General features: G+C 35.2%; 1 protein-coding gene across 1 annotated transcript in view; it reads right to left on the reverse strand.

Moving 5' to 3' along the window:
- The window catches only part of LOC109090915 (leucine-rich repeat and fibronectin type III domain-containing protein 1-like protein), a 123386-nt gene that overhangs the window by 63723 nt on the left and 39323 nt on the right, over nucleotides 1-20340 (reverse strand). Inside the window, exon 2 of the mRNA XM_042770985.1 lies at nucleotides 11798-11989. The gene's annotated coding sequence lies outside the window, so the exon portion shown is untranslated. The remainder of the gene's footprint in view (nucleotides 1-11797; nucleotides 11990-20340) is intronic.

Here is a 20340-nt window from a genome sequence, read left to right on the forward strand (position 1 = left end):
ATTTGTATAAATCACAGTTATTGACAAGTTCTACATTTGACATTAAATTATATATTTAAAAGTTAATTTAATTTACAGTTTTTGCTGTCCAGCCAATAAATAAAAATCTAAGATAAATCTTTTTATTTGATTCTAGGAATAAGGATACCAACTACAGCCTATATAAAACTGCTGGCCATTGAATTATTTGTCAGCTATTGCAGTAATGGGAGTTTTCTGAATTAAACTACGTTAATTCAGAGATTTCAAAATTCACACAGCCATGGAGATGAAAAGCTGTGTCAAACAAGGGATCAAGGAAAAGTGGCAGTTTGGTTTGATGACCCAATGTGAATTACAGAGGGCATTCTTTAATACGCAAACTGCAGGAAGAGAAAACACACAAACAACAACACATACAGAAACACATAATTGGCCATGACCTTTGTGCGGTGCTCCTGCAGAACTGGGCAGCTCTTCAAAAGAGCGGTTTCAAGGAGACAGGAAAAGCAGCGGCATAATCTGTGAGACAGGCTTCTATTCAGCAGCCCTGCATGCAGCTGTCCCTCTAGGGCACTTTCTTTGATGTGATAAGAAAAATTATTGAAAGATATACACTGCCTTTTGAAGATAGCTTTTCATGCGCATTTGGAAATATTCCTGTTGCTTCTTTTTTCCTCCGTGACTGTAAGTTTATTTAGCCGTCTGGGTTTGGGAATAGGTGGAGTTTGGGGGGATGCCGGGGAGGACAATGTGCCCATAATGGAGAGAGCTAAAATTGTGATATTATTGTTTGTATTGTTTTGAATTGGGAAAAAAAAGGACATTATTGTTATTATTATTTTTAATTAATATTTTGTGGGTATAATGGTGTCTTCCCATGTGCCATAGAGTTTGCTGACAATCAGTGAGATTTTTGTCTGTCATTATTAAGAAAGTTACAAAATATGAAGTAATTTTAATTAACGTTCTAAAAATCTGTTATGCTATTGTTATTTTTGTGCATAATGGCCTTCTCTGCAGAATATCTATGTGACAGTATAATATTCCGTACTGATTTATTAGCAGCTGCATTCACTGATTTGCCAAACCTGCCGCCTCAGGCCCTAAACATATATTCCCACACGTGTTAACTTGGCAAATATTTCCATAATTCAAGCTTTTTAATATGCACGTTTTTGCAAATTCCTTCCCCATGGCCTTGCAAAAATTCTAAAGCACTTTTTGAAGACAAACTTACAAATGCAGCTTGCTAATATAAATGGACTCGGACTGTCTGAAATATGGTTATTTTGGTTCTTTCAAAGTGATGTTCCACATCCTGTTTACTGCACATGTCATGTGCCTTCATTTTTTGTCATTGATGTCTAACTTGTTCCCTCAACTCACTATTCTGTAGAGTGAAATAAAGACAGAGGCCTATTTAGACTAGAAACAAACCTAAAACTGCCATAAATACAAGATTCACAATTTGAAATCATAAGCTGCAAACAAACCTAAGCAAAATAATATTAAGAAAAAAGGTTTGCCTATTCTCTGCAGCTGTCATATCTTATTCTGTCCTCCAGATCATTTTTGTAAAGATTATAGAATTTCATAAGAAACTAACTTTCATTCTTTTCAACTAAACAACAAATGCTATAACCATGTGCTCTGCAAATCCATCAGTTAAATAAACCTGATACATAAAACATGAAATACTGAAATAAAGCAGGTTTGACGTTATATGAAGGTCAGACTTTTTTTTTTTTACACCCTATATACAGTATAAGTACTTATTTTGGGGAACAGTATGTGATTACACATTATGTTAATGCAATGAAGTATATTAATGGGATCTGACCATGGCCATGATGATATATAATGTTAGCATTGAAAACTAAACTGATTGAGTCATGTATTCGCTCAGCCATTAAACACGGAGATCAAACTTCATTGCACACTCAGTAAACAAATAAGATCTTATCAGCTCTTGAGACAGTAATTCAACACTCCACAGCCCACGCTGATTTAAAGCCCAAACACTTCCTTTTTCAGCGCACTAATCTTTCCCTAAACAACAGTTACCAAATCACTGATATTTACAGCCATGTGAACAGGGTATTACATCATCAGAAGAAACATGCAGCAATATCTAAAGAAGATTAAAACAGAAAATGGTTTGTCTTATTGCTAGTAAAATTATATAACATTTCAGATATTATCAAATTATAGATCAAATTATATATATATTTTTTTTTAAAAATAAGTAAAATTAACAGAAACATCATGTGCCATTAGATGTGGATAAATACTATGAACTATTATGAACTAATAGTTCCATTACAGTGCATTTTAAAAATCTAGAGAGAAAAAAAAAAAAAAAACCTTTCAAGGGTTTTGATCTCACCGTTAACCTCTCTCATTCCGCACTATAGGCCATGTACTTTATCTTCCAATATTGACAGCAAAATCATCTTCACATGGGCAGAATGTGCTTATAACACCACAGTGAACCAGTGTTTATGCTGCATGGCATGGATTGCCTTGGATAGTGCTACCGACTGTTTCAAATGAGCCGTGTAACTTTATATGTTTGGTTGACTATTTTATTTTGATAATCAATAGGCAGCAATGTCAAGTTTGCAATGCCAGAATATGTTGTGTGTGAGGCACCAGCGTAATCAAACAACGGAAACATAAAATGCTCCATTTTTGGACATACAGATATAGTACGACATCATTCCAAACTGTTTTCTTTTATATGTGAACATTCACAATAAAAAAAAAAAAAAAAAAAAACTGGATGCACTTTCTGTCACATTGGTTTCCTTTCTGTGAACTTGTTTGTGGAGCGTGTCATGAACTGAACACAACATACTACTTGTTGCAGTTTTTTCTTTCGTGTAGTTAATCTGTTAATCAAGTCAAATATATTTAGCGTATTTATTCATTTTATATATACACTATGAATTTATGAAAACATTTTTTGTTCTCAAAATGATGGAGCACGTCAACATTCATTATGAGCCCAAGATTTTATTACATTTACAATGTAAGACTTACTACATTACAGTATGTGCAGTACATACAGTATGCTTAGTTATTACTATATGGTTTACTATTATTATTATTTATTTATTTATTTTTTATTAGACTGCATTAATGCATTATCATGTTAACTTTGATAGCCCTATAATGAAGCATTTAATGATATAATGATACTAATTTCCACACCCTTTTGAATGATGACAAGATATAACTGGCTCTGATCTGCAAATAAATGCTTTTATCGGCCAATACCAATTATTAGACGATATACTGGTGTATCCCTACAATAATACGTGTTCGCTTGCAAAGGGCACCAAGTAATGCAGGACTGCCACCAACATTGCCTAAACAGGTGTACAATGCTCCTGAATTAACATCACTCTATTTAATGCATTAATGCCTTTCAAAATTACTTTCCTGAAACAAGGTTTTTTTTTTTTTTTTTTTTTTTTTTTTTTTTGCACATACACAACAGACTCATCTAAATATGTATGCTTGAATGGGATGTGTTTTAGTCACAGTGATTTATACTAATGCATCTGAATCAAAACCTATTGTCTATTCAAAATTTCGAAATCACTGTCAAATGAGTTCAAGAGGTTTCGCGCAGTGAGAAAATCACTGCATGAAGCGCATCGTTATGATTGATCACTTATATAAGTGCCCCTAAACAACAAGTCTCTATTCGGAATGACAATTATATCAACTCAGTGGCTTCATCAAAAATGCTGAGATAATTTAATCTGACCCAGTTTGTGTGATTCATTTTTCTAGGTCTTGATCTCGAAATGTGTTTTTAAAGTCAATAATCCATCATAAGATGCTTAAATCCTGCCCTACCAACATATCCAGTGTTCATTCGTCCCCTCTGTTTGTCTAACTATTCATGACATGTTAATTTCACAGTAAGATTCAACATAAGAAAAACAAATAAAAATGCTGTGCCCTTGAATGACTAAATTATTCTGGGCGTTCTGCTGATGTTTGCTTTAGTGCAGTGCCGCATGGATACCCCGAAGAAAATAAACTTGACCAAGGAGCGACTGATTTGATTTCTGCTCAGTTGTGAGAGAACCTCTCTCAGTCAGTGAACATATAATATCAGTCAGCCTCTACAGCCTAAATGACCCTGAAATGCTCTGCCGCCCACTCTCTCCAGATACTGTCATCATCTACCCTCTACTGTACTGTCTGGACGAGCACGTGAAGCTCTACTGCTGAATGAGGTCAGTTAGACAGATGTGGTCTTGACACATTACCTTTGGTTTGCATAGACAACCTTTCAGACCCACACTGCTATTCATTCGCTTCCCACACTGTGATAAAGCCATGGTGGTTAGTTACAGTATATCAGCTGTTACTGCCCTTACTCTCTCACATCACACATATGTTTGTGTATTTTAATAAATTAATGAATTAATAAAATAAATAAAATTAAAAAGCAACATCAAAACATATACAATAAAACAAAAAGCACAGAACAATAAACAAAGCAAAAAAACATATATATATATATATATATATATAATATATATATATATATTATATATATATATATATATATATATATATATATATATATAACAAAATAAAAAGCACAGCACAACAAAGTAAATAATAAAAAACAGAACAAAACAAAAAGCACAAAAAACAAAACATAACATTTACATTTAATCATTTAGCAGACGCTTTTATCCAAAGCGACTTACAAATGAGAACAATAGAAGCAATCAGACCAGCGAGAGAACAACAACAGTATACAAGTGCCGTGACAAGTCTCAGTTAGACTAGCACAGAACATGTAGCTGTTTATTTATTTATTTATTTATTTCAAGAAAAGAAAAGAAAAGAAAAGAAAAGAAAAGAAAAGAAAAGAAAAGGTAAGTGCTAGTATTAGTTGGTCAAGTGCTGGCGAAGAAGATGTGTCTTTAGATGTTTTATGAAGATGAGTAAAGACTCAGCTGTTCAAATTGAGATTGGGAGGTCAAGAGTATAATACTATAGCATTACAATAGTCCAGTCTGGAGACAACAAGAGCTTGGACAAGAAGTTGTGTGGCTTGCTCTGACAGGAAGGGTCTAATCTTCCTAATGTTGTATAAGGCAAATCTGCAGGACCGGGTCACTGTAGCAATATAGTCTGTGAAGCGTAACTGATAATCGATCACAACTCCTAGGTTTCTGGCTGTCCTGGAAGGAGTTATGGTTGACGAACCCAGCTGTATAGAGTAGTTGTGATGAAACGATGGGTTAGTTGGAACCACAAGCAGTTCTTTCTTAGCAAGGTTGAGCTGAAGGTGATGGTCCTTCATCCAGCTAGAAATGTCTCTCAGACAGGCTGCAATATGAGCAGCTACCGTCAGATCATCTGGTTGGAATGAGAAGTAGAGTTGAGTGTCATCACCATAGCAGTGATAAGAAAAGCCATTCTTCTGAATGACAGATCCTAATGATGTCATGTAGATGGAGAAGAGAAGAGGTCCAAGCACTGAGCCTTGAGGAACCCCAGTAGCAAGAGGTTGTGACTTAGAAACTTTACCCCTCCAAGACAACCTGAAGGACCTACCTGAGAGGTAGGACTTAACCCTCTCGAGTCGATTAACGTGTACACGCGTTTTGGGGTATTTTCTCCTGATAACCCCGAAAAGAACTTAAATTACACTTTCAGTTTTGATCGTACAGATAAGAGCAATACATCAATCGAATCTGTAAAGGGTCTACTTTTTTTTGTATACAGACATAATAACAACAAAAATTTTGTGCACTTATAAAATAAAGATAACAAACAAGGAGTGCTGTCTGCAGCCTTTGTCTGCGCTGATCTTCATTTACAAACGCGTCATTAAAATGAACTGTAACTCAGTGAATACTCAATGAAGAGACATGAGAGAGATATCTATAGAAAGCCTGACATGTCTACTTTTAAACTAAACAAGTGCTGCCGAAAACAAATATTCTGTGATCAAGTAATCCATATGAAAACAACGCGATGTCCGTTTTTCATGTCTCCCTTCATTATCTTCTAATGCGACCACGCCCCCGTGCCGAGCGCGCTTTTGAGATTGAAATGTTTCACTGAAGCGCGCGGCTTGAATACGCCCACACAACAGAAGACAACGCAGCGAGACTTTTCTTCAAGTTTTTTTTTTTTATTTTACTGTTTGCTTCGCGATGAGAGGAATAAGACATAATTCACCCAAAAAAGATGTGATGTGGTTGAGGATTTGAGATTTGGATTTCCTCAGAAAAAAATAATGAAGCACTTTATTCAGCAGAAATCATAAACATGAGTAAGTCTCTTTTTATTTATTTATATACTTGTACTAGTTTTCACATAACGTGTAAACATTTTACTAGTTAGACTTTTTCCAAAGGCTTTTTCCAAACTATAATTCCTGACTAAATGTATAATCAAGTGAAATATTATGTAGTTTCAATAACAATATACACTACTATACCATTCAAAAGCTTGATGTAAATATATATATAAATGTACCAAAAACAAAAATATTCTCAGCTCTTTTCAACATTAATAATAATCAAATAATAATAATAATAATAATAAAATAACAATAAATGTTTTTTTTTTGGAGAAAATAAGATTGTTAAAGGGATTTCTGAAGGATTGTGTGACTGGAGTTATGATGCAAAAATTTCTGTTTGAAAGTCAGCTTTGATTGTTCCTAATAAACTGTTTTAACTGCACTCACAAGTGAATATTAAGTTATGTTGTGGGATAATTAAATATATTCTAAATAAACTAAAAAACATAAAATTATATACATTTATTTTTGTCCTCACATTCTTTCTTGTAACTCATCCCTCTCAGTGACACAGCTGACTGAATGGCTCATTATGCAGCTCATTATGCAGGCCTTTGTCTTCTCAGGTGTGAATTCATGATAGTTGACGCCTACTCGCATATGACTTTTACCAACAAAAAGTGTCTTCGGAAATTTAAATGAATATATTGTTTTCTGTAAGTGAGTAAACAAGATGATTTTCACATAATTTAGAAAGAAAAATTCTAGGCTACAAGCTCCAGTTCTCAAAAGTCCTGGGAACCAATGTTCTGTATGTGTTTTATTGCCTTATTCAAGTGATTTAACATTTTTAGTTTTTCACTAACCACGCATAACATATTTTTTTTTTTTTTCAAAAACACAATCATGTACATACATGCTGCTCACATATTATTATAGCCCAGTTTGTGCTGATTACAGTGAGATTAGACTTTAGCCATTTAGATATTCATAAGAAACTGAAAAAAGCACATATGTCATGGCATGACAAAACTTCTCCAGGCCCCAAAAATACCCTTAGACTCCAGAGGGTTAAACCACAGGAGTGCGGTTCCAGAGATGCCCATCTTTCTGAGGATGGACAGCAGAATCTGGTGGTTAACTGTGTCAAAAGCAGAAGACAGATCCAGCAAGATGAGTACTGAGGATTTGGAGGCTGCTCAGTCGCAGGGCTTCAGTAACCAAGAGCAGGGCAGTCTCAGTTGAGTTGACCAGTGAAGGGAAGAAGGGATACTGGTCTGTAGTTTTCTAAAAGTGCTGGATTTAGAGATGGTTTCTTAAGCAGTGGGCTTACCCGAGCCTGCTTAATGCTGTGGGAAATGTACCAGAGTGAAGCGAGGTGTTGATAATGTGAGTAAGTGAAGGTATGACTAAAGAAGAACTGGCCTGAAGGAGGTGAGTGGGGATAGGATCAAGTGGACAAGTAGTAGGATTATTGGAAAGGATAAGTTTAGAAACGTCCATCTCTGAGAGTGGAGAGAAGGAGGAGAGAGAGTGTGTATTAGTTGTTATGAAGTTATCATCAGTCTGTGGTGTGGAGAATTGGTCACTGATGGTTCTTGTCTTATTGGTGAAGAAAACTGCAAAGTCATCAGCTGTAAAAGTTGATGAAGGAGGAGGGAGAGGAGGACAAAGAAGAGAAGAGAAAGTTTTGAAAAGTGTGCGAGAGTCAGAACAGTTGTTAATTGTTGATAGCAGTGAAGACATTTGCAGAGAAGGAAGAGAGGAGTGACTGATACACACTGAGGTCGGTAGAGTTTATTGATTTGTGCCATTTCCTCTCTGCAGCCCTGAGTTTAGAACGATGTTCACGGAGAACATCGGACAGCCAGGGGGCAGATGGGGTGGTGCATGCTGGTCTGGATGACAGTGGGCAAAAGTTGTCCAAGCAAGAGTTTTGAGTGGAGCAAAGAGTGACAGTAGCACTGTTCGTGTCTAGTGCTGAAAACTAAGAGAATGAAGGAAGTGAGGATGAAACCATAGAGGATAGGCAAGAGGGAGAGCTGTGACCTGTGGAGGAGTGTGTGCTGTGTCAGGAGTAAGAATGAGGTTAAAAGTGATGAGGAAGTGGTCTGAGGTGTGCAGTAGAGTAGCTAAAGTGTTGTCCGTGGAGCAACAGTATGTGTAGATGACATAACAAAGCAAAACAAAAAGCAACATATAAAACAACAGAACAAAGCACAAAAAGACAACATAGCAAAGAACAAAAAAACAACAGAACAAAGCAAGAAAAAAAGTAGCATAAAGCAAAACAGAACAACAGAGAACAAAGCAAAACAAAAACAGAAAGCCACATAAAAAATAATTCAAACTTCTAACAAACAAAACAAATGAAATAAATGAATAAAAATGTTATATAGGTGCATTCCAAATTGCATACTTATGCACTATTCTGTACTGTTTTGTATTGAAAAAGTGCACTTTATATGCCTGGATGATGCAATTAATTAACTTTAAGTAAGTACGTAAATCAATCAATCAATAAATATGGAAAGTTGGACACTTCATGCACTCAACTGCTTTAATTACTTGGTGGAAGGGGAGAGGCTGTCAGACTCTGATTATGAATGACAAAATAACCTAATATAATTCATACACTACACGGTTGAGTGCATAAGTACATTGTGTATAAGAGCATAGTATACAGTGTGTCATTTGGGATGCAAAAGTTGCATACTTTTTATTAAATGCAAAAGTTACAGAGCCCTAATATATAGTATATACCCACACTTGGATCATCACAGTTATGTATTGTACACCCCTTAAGGAATGAATGCACAAAACAATGCTGGTCACTGTACCAAAAAAGTACAGCACCATTACTCACAAAACATCATGGAGTTGCATCTCCATTTCTGTCTGTACTGTACAAGACCACTTAAGGACATGCAATTACAATGAAATGCTTGATATCCAAGTAGGGACATTAACAGGACAATGTTTAGATGCTCTGTGGCATTTCAGTCACATCATTCCCAAAGAAAAATGATGTTTCTGACTACTGATGCGGCATTTAGAGTGAGCTGCCACTGAAATGCTTTGGACTGAGGCTATTACCCAGAGGGCCTCAGCAGTCAGCTCTAAAAGCATCATGCTTCTGGAGCTTTAAAGAACCCTTCACCTTGAATTAGGTCAGGTAGGGCATGCACTAGATCGTGGCAGGCCTGTTCTCCAGAAGGAACATGCATACTTCTGTATTTCATTTTTCACTTTTAGTTGACCTCTGACCATAGCTGTGACTTTGCTGTGCTAGATGTAGCTTTTTCACACACGCTAGACAGCCAGCAACTGTGGTCTGTTTAATATATATTTTTTGACTAATTATAATTATGAGTTATGACTAATGACTGTGGCAAAAGTCAAAAAGACAGTTAGAAACAGATGTGGGATGATATTAAATAACAAAAAAATATGAAAATTAGCTAGCAGTTTGAGTTGAATATTATACATCACTGAACATGCAAATATAAAAAATAGACTTTATTTATCTATTTATTAACTTACAGATTCCTATTTAAATGAAAAAGTAAACTTTGACGGCATATCTTTGTCTTTTTTCCCATTATATCTCCACTCAAAAACAACATTACACACCGCATGGGATCTAAATTGAATCATGTGTGGAGAGCTTGGTGCGCCTTACAGCTTGATTATGTAAACATATCATATCCAGATGATTAGACAGTAGCAGCAGTGTTTGACATTGATGAATTTTGAACCACAGATCTGTCAATTTCAGATATGAAGTAATACATGATGAGAAAAACATTCAGGTATGTCCAGTACTGATTTACTTTCTGATCTTTAGGACTCGCTATTCGCAGTGTCATTTCACAAGTAATGAAATCAGATCAGTTTGTTAAGACGGTGGAGTCAGTATATGCTTTCCATAGTAATGGCTGCTGCATTTTGCAATGTATGACATTTGTGTATGACATTGTGTCTGTAAATAACTAATAAATAAATAAATAAATAATAAATAAATAAATAAATAAATAAATAAGTTGGTAAATTTTTTAAATGTTTTTGAAAGAATATTCACCAAGGCTCCATTTATTTGTTAAAAAAAATTCAGTAAAAACTGTAATATTATGAAATATTATTAAAATTTAAAATACAGCTCTCTATTGTAATATATTTTAAATGCAGTTTATTCAGCATCATTATTCCAGTCTTCAGTGTCACATGATCCTCCAGAAATCATTCTAATATGCTGATTTGCTGCTCAATAAATTTCTGATTACTGTTGAAAACATTTGCTCTGGATTTTTTTAGGATTCTTTTATGAATAGAAAGTTCAAAAGAACGTTTATTTGACATATAAATGTCACTGTTGATCATTTTAATGTGTGACTACTGAGGAAAAAAAAAAAAAACCTTACCCCAATGTTCATTCATACTATAACCAACTATACTGTAAACAAGTAAACACATTTGAGTCAAATATGTCAAAGAGAGTGAGAGTCTCATTTTGTTGTTTGCCTGGATAAAACCCAAATGTCTCAAAGAATGTTCAGAAATATACCTCACTCGGAATCTCATCAAGTTAGGGCATGACGGCTGCCAACATCAACATCTGTGCTGCTTAGTCATTTTAGTTGTGAAATTCCATATCTAGGACAATGTGGAATATTTCACCTAAAAATTTTAATAAAATCATGTCTTTCCAAACCCATGTGACTTTCTTTCTTCCACAGATCACAAAAGAAAGAATGTCCAAGTTGTTATTTGTCCAAGTTCATCTAACTTTTTCTACATTGAAAGTGAATGGCTACCAGGGACTGTCAACAGAAGTGATCCCCATTATTCATGTGCTATGTCTGAATGTTTTCTGACACCATTTGATGGATTTGTTAGAGAAAAAGACTGAAAATTAAATTATTCACACTAATATTTTAAAGTGCATCTTTCAAATCTAATTTATATTGTGTATATTCAAATATAAGTGCAAAGGGAGATTTGTACATATTGGTTGTTTAGTTTCAAAAAAACTTTAAATATAATGCCTAAGAAATATGAACTGCTTTAAAGATACACTACAGGTTTGGAATAATTAAGATATTGTTTTTTGTTTTTTTTGTTATATAAATGTTTTTGAAAATAGTCTCTTATGCTCACCAAGCATTTGATTATTTTGAAGGATTGTGAACAAATTCAGCTTTCTGTTACGGGAATAAATTATATTTTTAAATGTATTAAAATAGAAGACAGTTATTGTAAACTGTAATAATATCTCACAGTATTGCTGTTTTCATTCTATTTTGAGAGTCTATTTTAAAAAATGAAAACATTTTAATTATTCCAAACCTTTGACCGGTAATGTATTTTTATTGTAATTTTTGGTACTTGACAGTCTGTGGTCTCCATTCATTTTCAGTTTAAAAGAGTAGTGCAAACATCCTGCCAAATATCTCCTTTTGTTCAAGTCATATAGTTTTGTGAGTAAACGATAAGAGAATTGTGGGTGAACACCTCACTGCAGTGTACCTCTATCTGAGAAGCGTAAAATGGCTGGAGATTGTCATGAAGGCTCCACTGGCGGATAGCTGTAGACGCGGGCTGCTACATGTGGACAGGCTGGCAGAGAGCAGAGACTCGATGCATTGGCCCAGGAACATGAGAGTATCTGGTACTCAGAGCCAGGACAGACAGCGCTAGAGATTTCGGAGCTCCATCCACCTGTGAAAGGAGAAAGGGAGGAGGGACATTTACACGAGACACAAAGCATGTCTGTCTGGATTTTTCGCCTCTTGGGACAAGAAGGCCAATGCATTTCCAGGACAAAAACAAGAGCTAGACAGTGCATAAGCACTACTTCTGTTTTTTTTTTTCCTTGTTTTTTTTTTTTCACATCACAAAACAAATGGAATGAAAAAGAAAATGGAATGCGGCAAGATCGAGGACATTAATAACGACCCAGAAGTGTCACGCTGTTTGAACGTTCTTACTATCACTCTTGATAATAGCTGCCATTCGCAATATATTTAGCCCCATTTTCTTTGGAAACAAATCCTTGTTATTATTTCAAGTGTTTCTTTTACAGTTGTCTGCCTCATGCATTGCTGTTGGGTACAGCAGTTGCCACAATTACAGTTTGTTATTTTCTGTTCTCTAAATTCATGCCTCTGCATAAACCAGCACAGTTTTTTTTTTTTTTTTTGTCAATTGCACCATTTTAATTACGTATTTCAGGGTGAATATGCTGTAGGAGTTAAGTAAACTGTGCTGGTGTCTATTGAGCTTTTGTTTGAATTATCACGAAAACTCAAACAAAAAAAATTGAGGGAAAGAATCATATATTTTTTTATTTTTTTATTTTTATTTTTTTGTTTTGTTTTGTTTGCATTTCTTATTAAACTGGCAAAAAAAAAATCTGTTGACTCAAATGTAACAGCAGTTTTCAATAACAGTTTATTAATCGTGTATATTTGTCATAAAAATAATGTCACAATGCAAAACAATGTTACGGTATTACATTAATACAAAAATCAGAACATATTTCGAGAAATTTTGCATTACATCACTTGCTCCTCTGCAGAGAATGGGTGCCATCAGAATGAGAGTCAAAACAGCTGATGAAAACGTCACAATAACCCACAAGTAATATACACGACTCCAGGCCATCAACTAATGTCTTGTGAAGTAAAAATTAGCTTGTTTGTAAGAAACAAAGCCATCATGACATTAACTGATGGACTAGAGTTACTTGTGGATTATTGTGATGTTTTTCTCAGCTGTTTGGACTCTCATTCTGACTGCACCCATTCACTGCAAAGGATCTATTGGTGAACAAGTGATATGATGCTAATTTTCTCCAAATCTGTTCTGATAAAGAAACAAACTCATCTACATATTGGATGGCCTGGAGGTGAGTACATTTCGGGTAAATTTCATTTCTGGCTGAAATATTCCTTTAACTTCCACTCCCCCATTACAACTTCCATTTCATTTTAAGCTGTCAAATGCTTCCAGAAGCTTTTAAAATGTGAAGTGACATACAGCCAAGTATGGTGACCCATACTCAGAATTCGTGCTCTGCATTTAACCCATACAAAAGCAGTGAACACACACACATTGTGAACACACACCCGGAGCAGTGGGCAGCCATTTATGCTGCGGTGCCCGCGGGGCAGTTGGGGGTTTGAGCCTTGCTCAAGGGCACCTCAGTCGTGGTATTGCAGGCACGAGACTCAAACCTTGGAAGTCGTGGAGTTTTGTCAAAATGGTGTTTGGTCTGAAGGCTATGATAAATTGTGGAATAAAAAAAAATAAAATTTAAAAAAAATATAAAGAGAGAAAAAAAAAAAAAAAAAAAAAAAACACACACATATATATATATATATATATAAAATACACACAAAAAACACAAGGGCTGTTGTGGCGGTTTGCAATTATGTCTTAAGGTTTTCTGAATATGCAATAAGATTTGCAGGTCTCTCTGTCTTTTAACTGACCCTCTCTCTCTCTCTCTCTCTCTCTCTCTCTCTCCCACCCTGATGATCGCTTCAATCCACAAACCTAATTAGAACTTCTTAATTAGACATTTATGTCCCTTACTGGGAAGAAAGCCAAGCCCAAAATCCTCTTACTCAGACATTGCATGATTTTGTGCAGACGCAATGGTGTGCACATTTTGTTCCTTGAATAACTATTTCTATTACTGGGCATTTCTTCAGCTATGGGCACTTTTGGCCCTATGGACAAAAATAATGGTAAAACAGATTTCCACACTTTCACTAGCTTATTTACAATATCCACTAGACATAGTCACATGTTATTGTTGTTGTTTTGTTTTGTTTTTTTACCTCTAACATACAAATGTAATTTCCACCATATCAAATGATGTATTGTGTTTGATAGCATTCTGTGATGGAAATGCTCTTTTATTTTTATTTATTTATTAATTTTTTTGAATACAAATAGCCAATGACTAGGCACTATATGTTTAACTAAGACTAGTTTTATTTAATGTATTTTAAGTGCACTCTATAATTTGTTTGAATTGTCTTTATTCCCTTTCTATTATCTGTCTATTAGTGTTAATTATGAATTGTTTGTCATGAAGGAAATGATGTCACACCTGCGTGGTGGCACATTGCTGCCTCATATTTACAATGATGTCATAATATAAGTATGTTGTCATTTAAACAATATATTTTCCCTTAATAATGTCTTTAAAATACATATTTTCTCATAACTGTTATTTTCTTATAATAGCTTTATTACTAGAACATTATTGTTTTAACAAAAACATAATAATAAATAAATAAACAAAACAATTACAACATAGCATCTCACTACTATAAGAAAATGTATTTTTAACAAGAAAAATGTTTTAATGACAGCATAATGTTATTATGAGAAAATATACTGAAAAAGTGGAAAAAAAATTTTTTAATCGCATAGCATCTTGTTATGCCATTAAAACAACACTTATTAATATATTTTAATAATGGAAGCTTGGTTCTAGAACAAGGGTAAAATGATTAAATGTAACAAATTATAATATATTTAACATATAAATATAAGGCACATGAAAAAAAAATGATTACAACATGGTAAAAATAAAATAAAAAATGAAATACTCAACAGTTTTAGGGCAGCCTTCATATAACAGAAGAGGGGATACCTTATTAACGTAGTTTCAATAAAAATGAACCAAGGAAATAAAATTACCTATATTTGATAAAACACTCTATTCTGGTTTGCCCCTTGGGGAAAAAAACACAACCATGTTGCATAATCTAAAACATGTGCCATTATTGATTGTATGCATGTAAAATATGTATATGCCTATTGCAGGAGGAATATATGCTGACTTCAAAGCTGATACAGCAGAAGTTCAGCTTAACAATGCAATATCCTCTCATCACACCGGCATTAGATCACCCCCCAAGTATGACACAGGGTGCAGATTAGTGTCTATGTACATGGCCGTTCTCTCCTCAGCGCATCGTCAGAATGAGCCCAGCTGCCTGCGGAGAACAGGCCTTTCTTTGTCAAGACTCTGACTCACTTTTGGCCTGTCCTCAGTGACTCTGTGTTATCCACCAGTTCTGTTGAGCCCCAGCGTGAGGTTAAAAAGACAGAGAAGCAAAGAGCTGTGTCTAATATTCTCATGTTGTGTCACGGCGCCGTCTGATCGTTCCATTACCAACCGCAGCACTTATGTATTAACGGCTGCCGCACATTGCTGTTCTGAAGACAAAGGGCATTATTTCCTGTTAGTTCCTCTCTTTTGCTTTGAAGTGAAAGTTTATTTCTCAGAAGCATTGGCGTCTACTGCAGGTTGCACACTGTGTAGTATTTGCCACAACTTGGCCAATGCAGGCAATTCAGAAATTCTTTCATCATAGAGCAAAACCAACCATCTTAAAAACTGCATGAGTGAGAATCACACACTACCAGACTTTCGGGTCATTCAGATCTGCAGGTCTCTGACTTTCATTGACTCACCCAGACTGTAAACTGGTACAAAATCTTAGTCCTAAATGCCAGCCTTAAATTAAGAACTAACCAGAAAATACTTTGAAAACGCATTACAAACCTGTTTTATTAAACCAGAGATATTTGCAAGAAGCTAAGATGACAGATAAGACACAGTTAAGATGACTGTTAAGTTAAAACTATCACAAAAGGTGTTATCACCGAGATTTTAACATCCATTTTAAAAGTGTAGACAGACAGTCAAACATACAGATGTATTGACAAACAGATAGATCTACTGACGACTTTGTCAAAGGCAGGTGGTAATACAAGGAGAATCACTTTCAATCTTAAGAACAAACATTTGTAAATGCAGAGTACAAGATAAGTCATCCATATATTTTGTATATTTTCCAGTAAGAGACTGTTCCTTTTAAATGTGGATATCTGGTAAAGTTAATTTTAATCAACTTTCAGGTCTTATAAATGGCCTCAAAGCTAACAGACACAGACTGAATTCAAATTTCGATTTCATGGGGTCTCTAAGCTGCGTTCAGCCCACTCGACAACGCTAAATCTAACATGCTGGAACATGTGCTCACGCCCAACTGGCATAGTCTGCAAATCGCACGAACACTCTCAGTGGGGGTTACCGAACGACTGAACGTGGGCTCAGTTTGTGATTTCGGATGCCAAACTGCTTTGATTCGAGGAGACTGTGCTTTACGCAGCATAAGATATGCAGCGAGGCACACGCCATTTACATTTCTCCCTTTATGAAATGAGAGAAAATACATAATTGAGAGGATCCACCGTCTAACGATAGGGAGCAGCGGTAATTGGCGAGTAAACACGGCACTCAAGCCTCTCGAAGGAAATAAAAGTGGGAGCACACCAAGCCAAACAGAGTGTGCATTAAGCTGGGATAATGATCCCAGCTTGACTTAGATATTCCGGCTTTATCATGCCCACCCACACTTCAGGCCTCAGCTGAGCTGCTCTGCTGTGACTTGTACGAGGAGTTTTTTTTTTTTTTTTGTAAGTGTTCCGTGGAGACGTGGTCCTCCTTCCAAACTAGTCCATTAGAGGCTGGGTCAATATCGCACAGTAGGGTGGAGATGAGGGTGTGCGAGGACTGTGTTTCTGGATGGCAGCTTTCGCATGTGTGCCCTGATGTCAGTGCACTGCCTTTAAAAGCAATCAGAAGTAGGGATGTACATAACACTGGAATATTGTACATGGAAATTTGATTTGATAACACTTGAAAAGATATATGATGCTTCTCAGATTACTTGGAGTTTTATTTTAGCTTTAAAAGACAGACAGATGGACAGATGAGCTGACAGACAGAGGGATAGATGGATAGAAACGATGTCCAACTACAAAAAATGTGGATGGATGGATGGATGGATGGATGGATGGATGGATGGAACAACAGATAGAAAGACAGAAAAATAGGCAGAATTGTAGAATGACAGACAGACAAACAAACAGCAGACTTAAACCTGCCAGAGTAGATTTAGACACCAACAGTTTTGCAGATGAGCAAGTTGTTATTAAAACTAGGTTGTGTATCATCCAATCATCTGATCGATGTCACTGACCTCCTAATTATGCAAATAAGACCTAACTCAGGGTTTACAAACTTACAGAGTGAAATAATCTCAAACCCTGAATACTTAATTCTTACTGATTACTTTTAGTAATTATATCGTAATGTCTTATTGAAATGTTTTTATTGTGCAGCACATTGGTCAACCCATGGTTGTGTTTAATAGTGTTTTATAAATAAAATTGACATTACTCAGGATTAACTAATAACCCACAGTAATGAATATGGATAGTGGTTCATGAATATAAATTAGTCGGCAATGCAACCTGTTAGCAATGATAAGAATATAATATAATATAATATAATATAATATAATATAATATAATATAATATAATATAATATAATATAATATTTTTCAAACCAAGAATTGTCGATTAGGATAACATTCTTGCATTTTAGTTTAGGATCGCATAATTTTAGTTCACTCTGCAGTTCTAAACTAAGGGCCCTACTTTAACGATCTAAGCGCATGGTCTAACGTCCACGGCAAATCCACTTTTGCTAGTTTAACGACAGGAAAACGATCTAAATGGGTTGTCCCTATTCTCTTAATGAGTAATGGGTGTTTTTTGGGCATAACGTGAAATAAACCGATCAAAGTCTCATCTCCCTTTTAAACGACAGTTGCACTCGCGCCATGGCGGGTTCGCTGTTTACATGGCGGAATGCAATTTTTCATTTTTAAAAATGTTTGTATGCTGCTTCGAGTACCTGTGTGTGTAATAAGCAAAGTGTATGCACATTGTGCACCGGCCTATAGGTGCATATTACCAACATGCTCTTTAAATAACAAAGAATAAATATTGCACCAGACTTTAGACCACGTTTGAGTTGGTCTATGGCACAGTCTATTTTCAGTTCCTCAAAATAGCAACATGCTGGCAATGCGCCTGAACACATCACTTTTTTAGACCATGGGCGCACAAATGGGCGCAAATGCATTTGCTATTTAAGCAACGTGGTGCAGGACGGGAAAATGAGAATGTATGATTGGGCCCTTAGAATTAAAACTGCATAGTGTGAAAAGCTCATCTGACAAAGTGGACAGATTATGTGTAAATAGCTTGATAAAGCAGTATTTTGAAGGTAAATCTTTTTTGATATGCGCTGCTGCTTTGTAGGTGACAAATGGTGATGCTCTCAGAGCGATTCTTCTCATAAATTGTGCGATAAATGTAGTGCTCTTGCCACAGCTCCTGATTTTGTTCTCGGCTAAAAAGTTCTACACTAACTTACAGCAATTCCTTCAAATAGGTCACGCTAAAAGCACTCATAATGAACAGCACAGCATTTGAAAAGTCAATTCTTTCTCATTTATTTTGGTTCCAGGCAGCAGATGGGCTGCGGTTGATAACCAGTAGAGATGTAGGTTCCCTGTAATGGGAACAATGTTGGTCAGATAAGAGAGATCGCTTCATAAAAGAGAGGTTTAATGGCATTTAAGTGGAGAGAAAGAAAACATTTTAGTATAAGAGGTTTTTTTTAGTCACCTGTGCAAGATTCAGCTTGATAGTGTACATAGGACCACAACAACTAGGCCAATAAATTAACCTGCTAATAACTGATAACATTTCATCGCAGATTAGTTGGGTATTATGGATTAATAGGGTCAAATGAAGTGCATTAAAAAAATAAGTTTTGATAAAAAAAAAAAAAAATAAAAAAATAAAAAAAAAACCTGTTCAAAATCAAACGCAGGCTTTAAAATAACCATATTGAAATCCTCCTATATGCAATATCATAATTTATATCATATTTAACAGTACCAATCTTCTAAACTGTTTTAGTCTTTTAAGAGAGCTGATATTAAGTTTAATAGCACTGAGATATTTTAATTTGTAAAACAGTTTATTATTTTTAAAAATGTTTTTTTTTTTTTTTTAAATAAATGCAAAAAATGTTAAGATTATCCAATTACAACATTAAGGATCTTTCTTTCTTTCTTTCTTTCTTTCTTACTAATTACTTGTATGTTTATTAAATACATATATACAAAATTGGAACAGCTGGAAAATAATGGCATATAATGATAATATAATATAATATAACAATGGCAAAACATGACCAGTTGGTTTGTAGTTTCTGACATTCTTACTGATGCTTTTTGACCATTTAATGTCTTATTTGCAGTCGTATTAAAAAAAAAAAAAAAAAAAAAAAAAAAAAAAAAAAAAAAAACATCTATGTTAGCGAGCTAACAATAAGATTCTTGGTAACATTATCCTGCCATTATATTAGTAACAAATCAGCAGAATTTGCAACAAAAGAGACAAAATGACAAGCAACGATTAATATTCTTGTCGATCCCTGCATTGATTTTAATTTGCAGATTGATTGAAGATAGCACTGACGATATCCAAAAATCAAGATTAATCGATGATTAAAACAGTTGTTAGTTGCTGCCCTAACTGTAAACATCCTCAGTAGTTACTAGAAAAAAGAAAATAAAAAAAAGAGGAAAAAACAACTGATCTCTCATATTTTTAAATACAGAGAAGGATTCTAAATATCAGTAAGGTTTTATGTGTTCGCTGTAGTTTTTGTCTTCTTTTCGTAACATCGGAGGAGGCTGTTTCTCCCTCTAATTGAGCAGCTCTCTTCCTCCAAGTCTACCCAAGCCCAAGCTCCCTCTCCGCACAGCTAATCATTTGCGCTATATTTAGCTGGAGTTGTGCCTGCCTGCCCATGGCTTTGCGTTTAGCCTTATCCCTGGGCACATGGTAATTGTGAAATGAGTTTCGTAAAAACAGTTCCACCAGTGGAAAAATAAACAAGTCCTTCGGCAGTGTAGAGGTTTTGGCTGAGGGCGAAATGCCTGCAGGTGGTCATGTTTCACGATCGCAGGGGAATCATGCAAGACCACCTCATGGCTTATCGCATGACTCACTGTATGTGTGCATATATATATATATATATATATATATATATATATATATATATATATATATATATATATATATATATATATGCATACACATACAAAAACAACGC

Source organism: Cyprinus carpio, chromosome A15 (genome assembly GCF_018340385.1).
Source record: "Cyprinus carpio isolate SPL01 chromosome A15, ASM1834038v1, whole genome shotgun sequence".
NCBI lineage: Eukaryota > Metazoa > Chordata > Actinopteri > Cypriniformes > Cyprinidae > Cyprinus > Cyprinus carpio.